This window comes from Lactuca saligna, chromosome 2 (genome assembly GCF_052625555.1).
Source record: "Lactuca saligna cultivar CGN05327 chromosome 2, ASM5262555v1, whole genome shotgun sequence".
NCBI classification, from domain to species: Eukaryota; Viridiplantae; Streptophyta; class Magnoliopsida; order Asterales; family Asteraceae; genus Lactuca; species Lactuca saligna.
Window position 1 is genome coordinate 111,549,711 of NC_136418.1, and position 17,829 is coordinate 111,567,539.

Here is a 17,829-nt window from a genome sequence, read left to right on the forward strand (position 1 = left end):
TCAATATCCGGAACCTAGAAGCGGTCAAACTTTGCTTACGATCGATGGGTAGTTTTTTTATGAACAATTTCTGAATTTCAAAGAAAGTTTAGACCTTGACTCCTTCAATTTGTATACTATGTTCTTAATAAATAATACAGTGCTTAACGGATTAACTATCTATATAATATATAAATGTACCATATCGAGATATATATTCAAATCGGTAGACCAAATTTGAGATTTTGAATAAAGTCATAGGGACCATTCTTGTAATTTACTCGGATAAGTATATCTTTAAAGTCTATGCTCGTAAAACACTCTTTTATTTTACTTGCCATGTAAATAACACATAATACTTTGAAACTATATTATGAAGTATCCGTAGGTAATATGTAGATATGAGCTAAATAAAGATTATTGATGTGATTGTAGGTGTCCTAAGAGTTGAAAACCAATCTTAGCTACTTATGTGGTTTTATCCTATGTAACTGTTTCAGGTGAGTCTCTTCAATGTACTCGTGGGTAGAAAGCACAAATATCAGCCCATTGAAACATGTTTGTAGGATGATTGTTGTCTTTGTGCCACTTCATGATATGTCGTTATGTACTTGATTGTCTTTGTGAATCTTGATGATATCACTATATGTTTTATGTATGCGGGGGTTGATACGAACCCTACACAACTACATGATGTTATATAGAGTCATTATGGACTCGAGTGTTGATACGGATCCGACAAAGCTACATGTCGTCATATTGGGTTGATACGGACTCGACACAACTATTTGTTGTCATATGGGTTGATACATACCCGAGGGTTGATACGGATCCCACACAACTACATGCGGTCATATGGGGTTGATACAGACCCGACACAACCACGTGTTGTTCTATGTATATGTGTGTTGTATGGGGTATTTTGGGGAACTCACTAAACTTTGTGCGTATGGTTTTATGTAAATTATTTCAGGTTTTCTTATGTCGAAGGAAGGCACCACTTGATTGCATCATATCCATTGGAGAATAGTGTACTTGATAATTTTTATGTATATATTATGATAAATGTTCTAATCCAATGGATTTCATTTAGATCTTGGAAGTTGTAATAGTAATAAATGCTTTTGTTTTAAAGGAAAATTTTGGGTTGAGATTTGGGACATTACAAGTTGATTTCAGAGTCTTGGTTTGAGGAATTTGGGCACACTCTCGAGTGTGTCTGAACTAACACCGAGGACTTTGTAATCCTTTTGAAAAAAAAAATATCTAAGAAGATTTCTATAAAAAAAGGTGTGTTGTGTGCAATCAACCAAGCTCAAGTAAGTGATTCTTAAAATACCCATACGTAAGTATATGACTAGTATGCCTATTGTGTGAAATGCATGATAGAGTAGGGCTAAGGATACCTTCAGGAATCATATGCTAGAATTTCCTGATTTGTGATGCCTTGTAGCCTAGGAGTTATTGGATGCTATATCAAATTTCGAATCTATGCTGGCTGAATTCATTGTTAAGTGTACGCTTTTGGATTATATACAATTAGGATCATATAGCCCTAGATGGACTGATTTTTCCTTCTTTCATGTTCCTTGTCTGGTTTTGGGCTTAGGGTAGATAGATCGGACGGTAGTGGACATGAGTAGTGACTTAGAGGATCCGAAACGATTCTTAAGGAGGGTACGGATAGGTATGGAAGGTAGTATAGAGCCCATACTACTAAAAGCATACGATCCGTACTCGAATCGAGGAAAATTTTGGGGCTTCTAAGGAGCTAATTCAGGATAGATCGTATGGTTCAGAACCATGATTCATTGTAATGTGTTTTCGTCTTATTCAGTTTATCGGTTATAGATGTTCATGCCGATGATGGTTTTCATGATTGTTTGGGCCTTAGTGGCCATATTAGTTTGGGTTTGAATGGTTCAGACCTAGGTGACTTAGTTGGTTTGAGCTCTTGAGGGCCTTGCTCGAGGTAGTTCAAGTTTAGTCACAAGACTCAAGAAGGAAATGATTATGATGATCGTCTCGAGGATTCCAGCTGGAGATTGAGTGATTGGCAAATGGATTAGGATATCACTATCTACATTGGGGGTTGTATTCTTCCAGCTTTCTATGTTCGGAGGAGAGAGAGAGAGAGAGGGGGGGAAAGAGATAGATACATAGAGAGAGAGAGAGAGATTATACATGTCATTTTAAGAGTTGGTGTGTAGACCCAACATGGGGCTCGATAGTTGTAGTTTTTTGGCGGCAAGTATAACAGTGTAAGAATGCACAAGAGGATCTTTGTGGTATGGTTTAATTAAGATAAGACTAAGTGTCTGCTTTCTTTGAATATGGTCAGGTAAGGTGGTAATTGATTGTTTCAGTCGATCAGGGAATTGAATCGGGAACAACAACTTTTGTTGTCTCTCATGTATCCCGACTATGAGAATGATGCCTCTTGTATTATGTATTATTCTTGCGATAAACTATGGTTGGGGATTTGCAGACGAGGTGTGTGGTAGTCCATTTCTTCCTATATAGTGAATCGGTGTTATAAATGGACAAAATTATTGCTTGTGCATCAACAGGAGGTTCTTGATGTTAGAGGCCGTTATGATTTGGGAGTTTCCGAGGTCTCCATCTGTGATTCAGAATCTCTTTGAGTTTGTTTGGTTTTTATCTGGAATATCATTTGCATTGTGTTATACATTTCATGGGTCTGGGATGTTATGTATCTGGTATAGCCAATCATGTTTGCGACGTTAGTTGGTGGTAGTTCGAAGCCTAAGTAGGGGAGAACTGAGTATTCTGCTTCGGTGATCGTTGGTCTGCTTGATTTTTTTATGATATCAATAGAATGAGTCAGAGAAATCTATAGGTCAAATATGCAAGGTTATAGTTTAGGTTTATTTATGCATAAGTGAAGCAATGTAGACAACCCATCAAGTGCTCGTAGTTAGGAAATCTCCTTGTTACGCTTCTCAAGGGTCCGTTGGATCCTTCAAGATCTGAAGGAATTAAAAAAAATGGTCAAATCAAGGGTGCAGAGCAAGTTGCCATGAGATTTTTGTCTTCAGGAATGCATAGGTTGTCCTCGCAGTCAAATGTTGTTATGCAAGGAGCTCGTTATGGCTAGTAGTTCCTTTTGGAAACGCCAAGTATTAGGTCAAGAAGCATTTGGGCCTCTTCAGTTGGTATCTGTTATTGAGAGTTAGGTTAGCTTGCAGTATGTATCACTATCTATGGTCAAGGATGGGCAGTTGCCAATTGTTAATCGATTGCATGAGTGGGGTTAAAATATGTGGGATTATTTACGTCTTTAAGGACAGGTTTCATATTGGAATTCGACATACAGGTATTTAGTAGTGAAGTTTGAGTTTTACTAGTGCATTAACATAAATTTTGAGGTTTATCGATCGAGATTGTTTGGACAGTGGTGGATCAGTCGGTTTTAGTGTTTCGCGGACAGCAATGGTTATTTGAAGTATTTGGCATGAAGTAATAGAATTTCAGATGTCAGAAGCGTTGTTTCGTCAATTCTCCATGTGTGGCCTTGATTTTACCTTAAGTTCAGTTATAGGTTGCAGCATGTTGGATTAGGTGTCTAAGCCCATAACTATAATTGGTATGTACTTGACGCGATAGTAACATGGTCCATTTTGGGTTGCATTAAATAGAACGATTTCATAGGATGGATATTTGAGAAAGAGGTTATTTTTTATTTATTAATATATTATAAGTATAATATATTAATTGAGAAATCATATTATTTAATTAGTATTGATCAAGAACTAATTTGGAATTAATTTAGTGATCAAAATAGACTGATTAAATTAACAGGGACTAATTATGTAAATCAGTGATATATATGTTTTGGGCTAATGATCCATGATTGAATTGTGATGGACTAAGATTATAAGACCGTCCATGAAGTGTTAGTTAAAATCAATTGTTGGATCATAAGCCTATGTGTAAGAATTAGGGTTTACAAGTGACTCTTGGAATTCTACACTATATATGTAACCTCTAAGCCCCTAAAATCAGACCCAAGAGTATTCTAAGAGGTAAAGCCAATTTTTTGGTGCTCCAGGCTCTCTCTCATGGTATCCAATTGTTGGTGGTGTTTTGTGAAACATTTGAGGCATCAAACTTGATGTCCTCAACTCTTGAAAGGCCAACTTGTACAAGCTACATGAAGAGGTAATCATCTAACTAGTTTTATAATTCAAATATCAAATTTGTATGCTAGTTAGGCTTTATGCTTTGGAAAAATGAAATTACATGTATAATTATAGAAAAATTAGATCCAAAGCATTAGGGTTGTATATGCACCATCGGGATGTTATAGTGCTCAAAACCCATCAAAGGTATCAAAGCCTAGGGTGTTTTCTATTATATTGATGCAATTGTTTGATTTTGAATGGTGCAAAAATGTCATTTCTATCTACTGATTGCTGGACTCGTTGACTCCCATAAGGAAACTCGATGAGTTGGATCATATGAGATGAACTCGTCGAGTCCATGTCGTGAACTCAACGAGTAAGATCCCCTGTTTGTAGTTTTTTGGTCAGAATTAGATTAGGAACATTAGCACAAACTATTTTGTATCATAAAATTAGTTTTTTCTGATATGGTGATGATTATCCTCATCCAATTAAAAGATAATTATCAAATTTTAAGATAATAAGTTGATTATTTGTATTATTTGATTTAAATTGCCTTGCTATGTGAGTTCAATTACGTAAATTTGGTAAATAATAAATTATATGATAATTTTATTAGTTAAATTTGATCTAAATGTTTCTTAAAGAGTTTCATAATGTGTCCTCAAGTTATGGAATATGAAAAGTCTCATTCATGAAACATTAACTCATTAAGTTACGAAATTCAAGAGGCATTGTAGAGTTTCAAAACTTAACCTCAAGTTTTGGAATTTGTAAAGTCTCATTTATGAAACCTTAAAATTCCAAACCTAAGAATTTTAAAAGTTTAAAATTTAACTCTTATATTGTTATAATATTAAACATTTAATAATTATATATATATATATATATATATATATATGTGTGTGTATGTATGCATGTGTGTGTGTCTGTCTGTGTATGTGTGTGTGTGTATATATATATGTATATATATATATATATATATATATATATATATATATGATAAGTCAGTATTACCGTTAGTATGTCTCATTCACGAAGTCGATCTATAAGGGGGTATAAGGAAATTGCCTATAAAATGGCGATTGAATTAGTGTCCACTCTCACCCACCGCTTCCTTGACTGATGGAAAGTCGTTAGCTGAACGGGTAGGATAGAACATTAATTATCATTAAAAAGTATAATGATAATTATAAAGTAACTAAATTGTTTATAAATTCCCAATATTATTTACTTTAACAAGAATGTGAAAATGGTACTATTCAATGAAATTTCACTTTGCACCTTGCCAAGTCATTAGTAGAGCGTGTGTAGTTAAACGTCGCACTAATTTGGAACCAGGAAGGGTGACAAATGGTAGTTTGATGTTTATCATAGATCAATGGAGCGTGAGTGGTTAACCGACATATTGATTAGGTGATAAATGACATCAAGATTGCCAAGCACATTTGCTTGGTTATTCACACCTTCTTTCTGATCCTCGATATCCCAGTCACAAACTTGAAGGACATATTCAAGATTTAAACATGTCATTGAAATGTTCAATGAATCTCAAAACAATCTAGGAATTTTAATTCATTTAAAACTAAATGCTCTTTTTTGTTTTTCATGATAGAAATTGATAAATCTTTATTTACCTACCTTCATCTATTTTTCATTTGGATTGCGGCATCCCTCTTCCAAATTGTGAAATATTGTGTTGGGTCATAGCCTTAATATTTCATTTGGGTGGTATATTAAGGATTCTTATATAATCCAAACTTTGTCTTTCTTTATAGATGTCTACTTCAAATATTTCTTCCAACTCAAACTCTTTCGGCTCCTTCTCCTGCATGAGCTTATTTAGGAGGGTCATTTTTGATGGATCAGATTTCAATGATTGGATTCAAAACATTTTAATGGCCATTCGATACGAGGAAAAAGAGTATGTCCTCGACAAAGAGCTGAAGGAGAAGGAGCCGAAAGAGTTTGAGTTGGAAGAAATATTTGAAGTAGACATTTATAAAGAAAGACATTATCCTAAGCTGCATTTTAGTACCGCATATCACCCCTTAAGCTCTCACATTTTAATGGCCATTCGTCTGCAATAGCGAACTCTTCATCAAAGCTGCCATCAGTGAGAGTTCTTCGGCGGAGAAGTTAGCGGAGGTTTATGTGAGAGAAGTGGTATCTCGGCATGGGGTGCCGATCTCGATTGTTTCGGACCGTGATGTGCGCTTCACTTCCCGATTCTGGAAGAAATTTCATGAGGAGTTGGGTACTAAGCTGCATTTTAGTACCGCATATCACCCCCAGACAGACGGCCAGAGTGAGCGGACGATTCAGACGCTTGAGGACATGCTTCGAGCATGTGTATTGGATTTTCGGGGTAGCTAGGATACGTATTTAACCTTCGCAGAGTTTTCCTACAATAACAGCCATCATTCGAGCATCGGTATGCCGCCCTTTGATCTATTGTATGGTAGGAGTTTTCCTACAATAACAGCCATCATTCGAGCATCGGTTTTCCTACAATAACAGCCATCCTACAATAACAGCCATCATTCGACGAGTCCAGGATATGGACTCGGCGAGTCAGCGCTGTGTAATGAAACCCTAATTTCTCGGGTTTGAGACTTATTTAAAGGGCCTAATGGCCGTCATTTGTGCTCACCAGCCCCTTGAGTGAAACCCTAATCGAGTGTGAGCATTTGGAGCTAAGTAGGAGGCCATTATTGACCTTGGAGGTGCCATTGTTGCAAGGAAGGAGAAGAGCTAGCCAAGGGAAAGCAAGAGGAGCCACTTCTGTGGGTTTGGAGTCCAGAGCATCACTTTTGTGGTAATAAATCCGAGTTACCTTCTTCCTTGTTGTTGTTTAGCTAGATTTAGGGTTTGTTGAACCCTTTTATGGCAAGATTTAGTGCCCTATTGGTCCCTTATGAGGTTTGAACCATAGATCTGGACCCTTAGATGTCTAGAGTGTCCCTTTACCCAAGCTTTTTGGGAATCAATTGAGGCTTTGGATTGGAATCCTCATGCCTTAGGTCAAAAACTCCATTTATGAGCTATAGGTTGTGTTATGAGCACCAAGATAGGAGCTTTACGTGATGAATCAGTCGAGGGAGGCTAGATCTATAGTTTTTGGAAGCAGATCTGACCTTAGAAGCAAGTTGGAGTGGTTGCATGGCATGGACTCACCGAGTCTGTTCATCCGACTCGGCGAGTAGCTTGAAGATTGCCTTGGGACTGCTCAGCGAGTGGTCGACTCGAGTCATGGGTAGACTCAGTGAGTCAGGGTGAGTTGGAGAGGGATGACGAGTGGACTGAGTCAAACTTGGACTCGCCGAGTTGTCCTTGAGACTCGGCGAGTTGAGTTGGGGTGGCCCCACGATTCATTCAGGTGAAACTCGTCGAGTAAAGGGGGGAATACTCGACATGTAGTAAGGGGATTTCAGAGGGTTGGTGAAAACGTCTAGACTCGCCGAGTCGCCATGGTACTCGCCGAGTCCGGTCAGAGTTGACCGTTGACCATTGACCGTTGACCAGAGTTGACCTGTGTTGACTTCTTATGGGTAGTCAACCTTAGAGATATAAAGTGTTAATTAGAAACATATAATGTTATAGGAGGATTAGAGCTCGGAGGATCGAGCACGAGGGATTTCCATGATTCGTGAGATACCGAGATACGCGAGGTGAGTCTTCTCACTATACTATATTACCTTGAGTAGGTAACCAGAGTTATGTGATAGAGTATTTGTATGCTATGTATGTTATGTGTTGTACTGCATTATTTCTATGTGATTTATGTAGTGCATGCTTATCAGAGCTAGAACCTGAGGGTTCACAGAGTTTGGGTGCACGGACCCACAGAGTTATAGCCTCGAGTGGCTAATATGTGTTATATGTGGTATTTTGGGGAACTCACTAAGCCTTGTGCTTACAGTGTTTGATGTTATTGTTTCAGGTACTAGTGACGACCGCGGGAAGGCTCCGGCTTGATCCGTACACACACACTCAGAGTTTTTACATTGTGATCTTGGGATTTTGTATTAACCTATATTGGATAATTAATATGGTTGTTTGATGAATATTAATCGAATTATGTTTTATAAGAAAATTGAAAAAATTTGTTTTGAAATTTACGGTGTTACAGCTTTTTGCAATGCAAAAAACACATTTATAACTCAACATGATAATACTAAATTTAAAAGAAAAAGGTTTTTACAACTTTAAAAAACATTTTTATAACTTAACATGATAATACTAAATTAAAAAAAAAAATGCTTGTTACTAAAAACTAACCTATATGTATCAATTAAATCATGCAAAACAATCGTCTTCATCACTATTAGGATTTGGATCATCAGATTGTCAGTCTCCGAAACAAGTGTAGCTTCATTATTTAAAAAAAAAATCTACGATAAACATAAAATTCATCATCAACATCATTTAAGTTATCGGTAACGACATTTCCATTACGTACTGCTAGCCCCGCCTCAAGTGGTAATGTATCAGTTTCTACATCATTTCGAACCGTGAGAGAGGTATTGGTAACTCTTTAGATGGTTGAAAAGGTGGCAATTCTATAAATTCCTCTCCTTAAAATATATCATTCATCAATACTTCGTCTTCAACATGCTCTGGTATATCATAAATATTACGATGGTTTACTCTTTAGACCACCATCCAATTCTTCCCACGTGCCAAATTATTCAAATAGAAAACTTGTTGAGCTTGATTGGCCAAAATAAATGGTTCTTCTACATACCACTTAGATGTAATGTCAACTAATGTCAAATTGTGATCAAGAACCATCTTTTTCTTCTTTGGATCAATATTATACCACTTGCAATGAAACACAAATACCTTTCTCCTGAGTATGAAATCTAACTCTAAAACTTCAAGTAAAACACCATAATGAATCAATTCACCATTCTCATCCCCTAGACACACTCCACTACATTGTGTTTTAAACTTGTAATCACGCTCCTTGAAACAAAATCTAACACCATTGAACATACAACTTTGCCAACTTGTGTAGCGATCATCAGGAAATTGTGATAAGGCGTACAAATCATCGATTGCTTTGTGATCACCATTAGCCCTAAGCAAATACTTCTATAAACTCCTTAGTTTAGCTATAAATGTACTTAAAATCAGTTACTAAAAGTAATAAATTTGTTGTTTTACCTTTTTATTGAACTAAGAGGGAAATTCATTTTTTTGTATGGTATCTAAATTTGCTTGTTGTATATTTCTTGAGTATAAAGATTCATTATGCTCCCTAAACTTAAGAGCAAGTTAGTTGGTATTTTTGAATTCATTTGTAAATACAAAATAAAAGTATCGCTAAAGTATAAGAAACTTACTCTATGAAAACATCACGTTCATTTCCATAATTATTAATGAGGTACCATTACACCACATCAACATACTCGTCTAGTTGTCCGAATTAATGAGGTACCATTACACCACATCAACATACACGTTCATTTATTGTTGAGTACCTCCAACCCATGTTGGGTGGTTGGTACATCCAATGGCATTCATCACGGTTGAATCTTGTCTCGATATCATCTACATAATGTGATAAAAATGTAACATCCTCATCGACAACATATGCTTCAGTAATGGATCCATTAGGATGGGTAAAGTTACGAGTATATTCTTTGTATGTGCCCATACGATGTTCGATCCCAAACATCCATATATGGCATACTAGTCCTCCTAATACTCCCTCTTCTGGTAAATGTACGCACAAGTGAACCATGGTACTGAAAAATAATAGGGGAAATATCTTCTCATGTTTGCATAATATGATTACCATCCCAGTCTTCATATCCTCGACTTATTTAGCATATAGAGTCTTAGAACATATTTTTTGAAAGAATTGGCAAAAGTTGATCAAAGTTGTAAGTATTTCGTTGTTCAAGAAAGGAAGAATGACTACTGGTAGTATTTTCTGAAGCAAAGCATGACAATCATCCGTTTTCATCCCCTCGAGTGTATTAGAATTTGTCGTGCATCGACTTATGTTGGATGCATAGCCATTAGGTAGGCGAACAGACTTGATAAATTTGCAAAACTCCACATATTCATCTTTAGTCAATGTGGAATTAGCATGAGGTTTCTCAAATTTTCCATTTCTCTCTCTTAGCCATTGATCCGTGTGAATATTAAGATCCTCCAAGTCTAAACGTGCATTTGTAGTATCCTTTGACTTTACAGGATCATTTAACAATGTCCCAACTATATTATCATGGAAAATTTTCCCTATATGCATGACATCAAGATTATGGCTCATCAATAGTTTAGACCAATATGTATGGTTAAACAATATACTCTTTTTTGAACAATTAAGATCATTAGCACCTCGTTTACGATTCTTATTGACATTAGTAGGTTCTTTTCCAATAGTGCCTGTTGGAACATCAACCAACTATGTTAGAATTTGATCACCAGTAAATCGACAAGGTTTTTTTCCCTTAGCTCTTGCTTCCCATCAAATTATTTGCTATTTTTGCCACCTATGTTTTTTGCTTAAAAAAAATCGGTGTCTACTATAACATTGTTTACCATGAATCCTTCTAGAATAGGTATCCTCAAGGCATATTGGACACACCAACTTACCCATAGCACACCACGCAGACAAGAAAGCATAATCAAGGAAGTCACTTATTATCCCTATTACTGCGGCATCGAGAGTGAAAAGTGATTTTGAATGTTCAACATATGCTTGAACCCTATTACCCCATAGAACTTTAATTTCGTCTACAAGTGGCCTTAAGAAGATGGCAAAGTCTTTACCAATATGATTTGGCCTAGGAATTTGTAATGTTAGAAATTAACTACTCTTATGCATTGTACATCAAGGTGGCATTTTATACAACATCAAAATAACAGGCCACATACTATATGAAGTTGTCATATTGCTAAAAGGGTTAAACCCATCTGAAGCCAACCCCAATCGTACACTCCTAGGATCATTTGCAAAATCAGGATACATTTTATCAAAATGTTTCCAAGCCACTCCATCAGCCGGATAACGTAAAATCCAGGCTCATCCTTGCGAACTTCTTTATGCCAATGCATGTCTTTGGTAGTGTGGCGTGAAGCATATAAACGCTTCAAACGAGGTTTATTGGAAAGTATTGCAACTTCTTATGAGCAATTAATTTGCGCACGTAATGATTGCTTTGACAAAGAGGACATGTTATGGCATCTTTGTTGTCCACATAAAAAATAGCACAATCATATTAACAAACATCAATAAGCTCATAACCTAAACCAACTTCACAATGCAACATTCTAACATCGTAATAGCTCTCTGGAAAATTATTATAATATGGAAGATCCTCGTGTAGCAACTTTAGCATTATCTCAAAGGAATTATCTGCCCACTTGTTCATCACTTTCAAACTCATCAACTTCACAACAAACGACAATGTAGAACTCTTGCATCCTTCATACAAAGGTTTACTTAGAGCTTCATGTAGCTTCTCATAACGAGCTTTTCTTGGGTGTTGGTTACCAATTAGATCATTGGTAGGGCCAATATCAAATAATGGATGACCAACTGCATCCTCTAATCCCACTCTTAAGCCGACAGATTCGGTATTAACAAAATCATTATATGGAACATCTTCGTCTTCGACTGCATCTTCACCGTGTTGCACCCACCGTGTATATGACTTATCAATTCCTACACTAATCAAATGGGAAGTAATGAAACTTATATTTTGTAGTCTTGAATTTAGACAATTACTGCATGGAGTTAACCCATTATTATTCAATGTATGTCGGGCAACATTTACTCGATATAGGTCCTATTCTCAATCTTGACCCATTGATGACCCATACGTCGTATCTAACCATTATTACCAATAGTAATCAACTAATGTAAAGTTTTTTCGATGCTGCTATAAGGTGGAAATAGCATTGTGAATACAACATACGGGTGTTTGTGTGTGTTTATATATACTTTTTTTTTTCTTAATTATGATCAACATATTCATTATATTCTACCAAGGTGAGTCGTAAAGGAATCTAAATTTGAATTGGAAACTTCATTATTGTAACGGATTTTATATAAATCAGTTAACAAGATACTTTTGGTTAGTGTTTTATGATAAATGGTGTATTTTATATAACCGGTATAAATAGATTTAATTGTTAATATTTATTTTGTGTTTTGTAATGGCGTCAATACAAAGTGGGAATTTTTCACACAATTGGTAAGCTTAGTGCTCTACACATGAATAATTTAAACTAAAGATTTATTTTCATCAAACAATTAAAGGGATTTTTTTTCTACTTTAGTGTATATGTGTTTTTATGTAGGTGGAAATTCATTTAAATATTTAATATAGATCTTACTCTAGCTACCAAATGTTTTTTCTAGTGTCTCTCCATTTCTTATTGTGCAAGATTAAGCTATTTAATCACTTGGAATACGAGAATATGATAATATTAAGCTCCCTGGTTGTTTATGTATTTGTAGATTTATTTAATTTTTTAATGTTTTGCTATTAAATTTGAACAATTACTTAATACATTGATTAACCTTCTTTGTTGATAAACATGAATCTGTTAGTTATGGTTTCTAAAGCTTGATAGATCGTTGTGACATGCTTTCGAATTTTCATAGCCATAAATTTCCTGATGATTTTTCAGTGTGTTTTTTATAAAGAGAGAAGTTGTAATTATTTGTCATATCATGTAGTTTGTGATTAAAAATGAAATATACATTTAGTTTGTGAGAGATGCTAGTAGATTTAATCAATTTGAAAATGGGAAATACACTTGTGATCATTACTAGTGAACGACATTGATATTTCCGAAAAATTAGTTTTTATCTTCTATAGTCTCTATTTTGAACTTTAATTCTTATATTTCTATTTACTTGCGGGTTAAGAATTGAAACTGTCATCACAAAAGTTTAGATTGTGAAATAACTAAATTTGCATCCTTGTTATTGTTACCGGTAGTGGTATCCTAATGTAAGGGACAATTTATCAACAACGACCCATAATCTTTTGAGCAATTATCTTATAGTTTATATATTTCTTATAACTATATTTCTTTTGTAACTAACGAGTAGAAAACCAACCAATGAGAACAACACTAAGAACTGAAAGGGTTAGAATCGTCTGAGCCAAACACACCAAAAGAAAATGGCTAACCAAATAACAACATTGACCAACAATAAATAGAAACCCACTTCCAAAATGTCAACCAATCAACATGGTAAAGAACCTGAACAGACAGGCTGGACTATGGAGTAAAAATCGACAATGAATGGAGAAGGAAGATGATGGAGATGATGCATGATATGAAACAACAAGTAATTAATTAGTTTTATGGACTATTTGTTTACATCAATAGAAGATACAACAATCAATTTGTACCTAATCTGTAGCCTTTGCCGCAGCTTGATCCTCTTATGCTTCCCTTACGTATTAGGGTTTTGTTGATCGTTGGTGGAAACAATGTCAACATAACAACATACGTAGAAAACTATAAAACCCATGATTCATGATTTTCGAATGTGATCCGAATTTCAAAGCTTTTGATTGGTATGAAGATATGTGATTGATTCCATCGTAGTATGCATTTTTGTTTTATTTCAATGTTATGTTTTTCTATTTTGTTTTACTTTTAATTTTTTTACATGGAATTTTTCATTAATTAATTTCTTTTTACTTTTTATTATTTATAATTTAATTTCTTTTATCACAGCTTATGCAAATAGTATTTTGTAGTTAAAATTTAGCTTGCGTCCAGTATGCTGGTATGGTTTTGACATATCCATTTATATTTTCGATTTTCAAATACTTGATTTATAATTTTTAGTTACAAAGTTATTTAAAAAGGAGATTTATATCCAATAAATGTTAACGATATATATATATATATATATATATATATATATATATATATATATATATATATATATATATATATATATATATATATATATATATATATATATATATATATATATATGCATTTGATTTTTTTACAATACATGTGGCTATAACACTGAACAATTTTAGAGGGAAATTTCCCTCAAAAAACATAAAAATATGTTGCGAAACAATAATACATATGTTAATTGTCGGTATCTATAAAAATGTTATTAAGAAATATCAACATAAAGAACATATGTGTAGTTATTTGATTTGTCTAATATACTTACCTACACATAAAATATATTAAGGTATTTTATTTGCTAGTTATTTATGAAATAATAATAATAATAACAATTGTCTATTATATTTAGCTACATATAAAATATGTGTAAGTATTTGATTTGCCACGTCATTTATAAAATAATAATAACAGTTGGCTTATATATTTACCTATACAAAATATGTGTAGGTATTTGATTTGCTATATCATTTATGAAATAAAAATAAAATTGTCTAACATACTTACCTACACATAACTATATTGATGTTATCTGCTCATATTTATTTTATCATGTCATTTATTTAAATATTAATTATTATTAGTTAATTTAGTTATCTACATATGTGTGAAATAAAATTATATATGCATAATATCAAATGAATCACCTTCATATATATATATATATATATATATATATATATATATATATATATATATATATATATATATATATATATAGGGGATACAGAATATACATTACAGCTCCACTTAAGCTTAGGTAGTAAACCTCTAAAATATGTCGTTTTATCATGCTAAATATACCCGGTTTGGTTTCACTTGATAAATATATCATCATCCATAACATTTCTTTCTTTCATTATCGTTTTACCATCTCTGATTTCTTTCTTCAATTATCGTTTATTACTTCACCCAAGTGAACATTACTAAACCCTAAACCCTAAATTTAAACCCTAAACCCTAAACCTAAAATCTAAACCCTAAACCCTAACCCTAAACTTGGAGCCCTAAACCTAAACCCTAAACCCTAAACCTAAACCTAAACCCTAAACCCTAAGCCCTAAACCTTGCCGTGTCGATCTTGAATTTACATCTTGAAATATTAATCGTGAATCCATTAACCGTAATCTTTATATAGTAAAACTATTAATTTTCAAGAGGTTTAGTACCTAAGCTTAGGTGGGATTGTAATGTATATTCCCTTTTCCCATATATATATATATATATATATATATATATATATATATATATGTATATATATATATATATATATATATATATATATAAAGAGAGAGAGAGAGAGAGAGAGGCATATTACCTACATTTATGGAAACTTTTCTCCCTAAATTAAATGTTAAGATTGATGATGCTCTACACATATTAAGTATCATTGGATATAAAAAATTATTAGTTTAATTACCCATACATAAGCAAAATGTGTGCAGATATTTACTTACACATAACATATATATAGGTAATTTATGTGTAGGTAAAGACCCTAATTTCTTGTAGAATTTATATATTATAAAATATAGAATTGATAAAAGTACATAAATTAATACGTACCACATTACATAAAACATCAAATATACCACAGTACCTAAACTATCTAATAAATCTAAAATAAACATCAAATATATCATCCATAAACTATCTAACAAATCCAAAATAACATCATCCATAACATAAAACAAAAAATCTTATGCGTCTTCATCTTCCCCATCGTTGTTGACTTGGTTCTTAAACAAGCGAACAATATTTCAAATTGTCGTCACAAACATCGGGGTTTGAAGAAAATATTCACATCTACATCCTACAATTAAGTCACAAGCACATTAAGTCATTAACAATTTAACAAACTATCAAACCAACAAATGAATTAAGTCGTCAACAATTTAACAAACTATTAAATCACCAAATCAATTAACATTTTAACAATTTAACAAACTACCAAACTGCCAAAAATTACTATAAATGCATCAAAATCATAAAAATATAGCAAAGCTACCAAATCCTTTAAGAATTTAATAAATACTTGTGTTGGTTGTAGTGCTTGTGACTGTGACTGCCATTGGAATGGAGCACTTGTGCCCACTACAAAAGGTGGCTTAGGCCCAATGCATCTCACATGCCCCATTCGAGTACCTAACACCTACTCAAATATTGCGATCCAATGAGTGGAGGTTGGATCAACCGGAGTCTGTAACGCCCTATTTTCCCGTTTATTTTTAAAAGGGTGGGATATAAAATTAGATTAATTAAATAAATAGAAATAAGGAATATTTAGCATTTTAATTAAATAAAATAGTATTTATAAGTTTATTTCCATCTAATCAGTTATTAAATAAATAAATAAAAAAAGGTAATAACGATAATAATAATAATAATAATAATAATAATAATAATAATAATAACAACAACAACAACAACAACAACAACAATAACAATAACAATAACAATAATAATAATAATAATAATAATACACTTAAAAGTGACCTTATAAGAAATAAAAGCTAATGAGGCTCTATTTAGGGCATTTTCAAACTTCAAATGTAGAGATATTGTATCTAGGGGCCATTATTGACAACAACCAGAAACTTGGGCTTAGGATTCCTTGAAGCAGGATTATCAGATGCAAACAGATATTTTTCCCATTTCATTCGTCGTATACTAAGCAATCCTAAAAACCCATTATTCTTCCTTGTGTGCGGCGACTAAGATTACCAATAAACAAATGTGAATGAGGAATGGAGAAGAAGAGATATCGAGAGAAAGAAGCTCAGGGATAGAGGGAAAGCAACCAAAAAAAAAGAATAAGAAGATGACGACAGGGAGGCGTTGATTCCAGATATGTTGCTGGAAAACAGAAGAAAAAGGCAAGTAGGATTGTTTGATTCATTTCTTATCAAGCGGTGAACTCTTTTCTTCCTTTTATGCATAATCACCACCACCATTGACAACCATGGTTGTCAGAATCCTGTGTTGGTTTGCAGGAGATGATGTCGGAGGAAGAGGACGATCGTGGTGTTGCTTGGCATCCTTCATAACTATTTCTTCTTTAACTTTTCTTTTCTTTCTTTCCTTTGCTTATCCACCTCCATCGCTGAGAACCATCACAACCACCACCGTTGGCGCAGTGGTGGTTGCCGGAGTATCGTTGTAGAACCACCAAGTGGTGATGAGGTTCTTTGTGCATCAAGTCCACGGCTATAGTGTAATGTTAATGGTTTCTCTTTTGCTAGAGAGGGGAATTAGTATAGAAGTTTATGGTCATACCGTAATAGTTATATTAAGAATATGGATAGATATTATCACATTTAGGTATGCTGCTTAGTCCAACTATAAATCGCTTGTAGATTTACGGAAACGTAATATATGGGTTCGAAGGGCATATAGTGAGTTTCTACAATGGACCTAAGAACCATCAAACGTTGTAGCTTAGACAGTCAATCATTGTCAGTAGCAAGAGTCAAGAAAAAACAATTCGAAGACGAAATTATTATAAGCGGGGGAGAGTTGTAACGCCCTGTTTTCCATTTGTTGTTTAAGAGAAGGACGTAAAATTAGATTGATTAAATAAATAGAAATAAGGAATATTTAGCATTTTAATTAAATAAATGGTATTTATAACTTTATTGCCATGTTATAAATTATTAATTATATAAATAAACAAATAAATAAAGGTAATAACGAAAATAATAATAATAATAATAACTAGTGTAGGTACCCATCCTTTGCATGAGTTGGAGTGGTGTTTGTAGTGATGCAATAAAATTATCAACAGATGGATTTGTAA